The sequence below is a fragment of the Sander lucioperca genome, chromosome 23 (genome assembly GCF_008315115.2).
Source record: "Sander lucioperca isolate FBNREF2018 chromosome 23, SLUC_FBN_1.2, whole genome shotgun sequence".
NCBI lineage: Eukaryota > Metazoa > Chordata > Actinopteri > Perciformes > Percidae > Sander > Sander lucioperca.
Genome location: NC_050195.1, coordinates 4,613,160 through 4,615,659, shown reverse-complemented (window position 1 = coordinate 4,615,659; position 2,500 = coordinate 4,613,160). Strand labels below are relative to the sequence as shown.

At 20.2% G+C, this 2,500-nt stretch overlaps 1 protein-coding gene across 5 annotated transcripts in view; it reads left to right on the top strand.

The window, feature by feature from the left end:
- LOC116062282 (lethal(3)malignant brain tumor-like protein 4) overlaps positions 1 to 2,500 on the top strand; it is a 39,788-nt gene that overhangs the window by 911 nt on the left and 36,377 nt on the right. The window lies entirely within an intron of this gene.

The window sequence follows — 2,500 nt, the reverse complement described above, 5'->3', positions numbered from 1 at the left end:
TTTATACTTCTATATACATCTTTATACTTCTATATACATCTATATACTTCTATATACATCTTTATACTTCTATATACATCTTTATACTTATATATACATCTTTATACTTCTATATACATCTATATACTTCTATATACATCTATATACTTCTATACATCTATATACATCTTTATACTTCTATATACATCTTTATACTTCTATATACTTCTATATACTTCTATACATCTTTATACATCTTTATACTTCTATATACATCTTTATACTTCTATACATCTTTATACATCTTTATACTTCTGTATACATCTTTATACTTCTATATACATCTTTATACATCTTTATACTTCTATATACATCTATATACTTCTATATACATCTTTATACATCTTTATATTTCTATATACATCTTTATACTTCTATATACATCTATATACTTCTATATACATCTTTATACTTCTATATACATCTTTATACTTCTATATACATCTATATACTTCTATATACATCTTTATACTTCTATATACATCTTTATACTTCTATATACATCTTTATACTTCTATATACATCTATATACTTCTATATACATCTTTATACTTCTATATACATCTTTATACTTCTATATACATCTATATACTTCTATACATCTTTATACATCTTTATACTTCTATATACATCTTTATACTTCTATATACATCTTTATACTTCTATATACATCTTTATACTTCTATATACATCTTTATACTTCTATATACATCTTTATACATCTTTATACTTCTATACATCTTTATACTTCTATATACATCTTTATACTTCTATATACTTCTATATACATCTTTATACTTCTATATACATCTATATACTTCTATATACATCTATATACTTCTATATACATCTATATACTTCTATACATCTTTATACATCTTTATACTTCTATATACATCTTTATACTTCTATATACATCTTTATACTTCTATATACATCTTTATACTTCTATATACATCTTTATACTTCTATATACATCTTTATACATCTTTATACTTCTATACATCTTTATACTTCTATATACATCTTTATACTTCTATATACATCTTTATACTTCTATATACTTCTATATACATCTTTATACATCTTTATACATCTTTATACTTCTATATACATCTTTATACTTCTATATACTTCTATATACATCTTTATACTTCTATATACATCTATATACTTCTATACATCTTTATACATCTTTATACTTCTATATACATCTTTATACTTCTATACATCTTTATACATCTTTATACTTCTATATACATCTTTATACTTCTATACATCTTTATACATCTTTATACTTCTATATACATCTTTATACATCTTTATACTTCTATATACATCTTTATACATCTTTATACTTCTATATACATCTTTATACATCTTTATACATCTTTATACTTCTATATACATCTTTATACATCTTTATACATCTTTATACTTCTATATACATCTTTATACTTCTATATACATCTATATACTTCTATATACATCTTTATACTTCTTTATACATCTTTATACATCTTTATACTTCTATATACATCTTTATACATCTTTATACATCTTTATACATCTTTATACTTCTATATACATCTTAATACTTCTATATACATCTTTATACATCTTTATACTTCTATATACATCTTTATACTTCTATATACATCTTTATACATCTTTATACTTCTATATACATCTTTATACTTCTATATACATCTTTATACTTCTATATACATCTTTATACATCTATATACATCTTTATACTTCTATATACATCTTTATACTTCTATACATCTTTATACATCTTTATACTTCTATATACATCTTTATACATCTATATACATCTTTATACATCTTTATACATCTTTATACTTCTATATACATCTTTATACTTCTATACATCTTTATACATCTTTATACTTCTATATACATCTTTATACATCTTTATACTTCTATATACATCTTTATACATCTTTATACATCTTTATACATCTTTATACTTCTATACATCTTTATACATCTTTATACTTCTATATACATCTTTATACATCTTTATACATCTTTATACATCTTTATACTTCTATACATCTTTATACTTCTATATACATCTTTATACTTCTATACATCTTTATACATCTTTATACTTCTATATACATCTTTATACATCTATATACATCTTTATACTTCTATATACATCTTTATACTTCTATATACATCTTTATACTTCTATATACATCTTTATACTTCTATATACATCTTTATACTTCTATATACATCTTTATACATCTTTATACATCTTTATACTTCTATATACATCTTTATACTTCTATACATCTTTATACATCTTTATACTTCTATATACATCTTTATACATCTTTATACTTCTATATACATCTTTATACATCTTTATACATCTTTATACATCTTTATACTTCTATACATCTTTATACATCTTTATACTTCTATA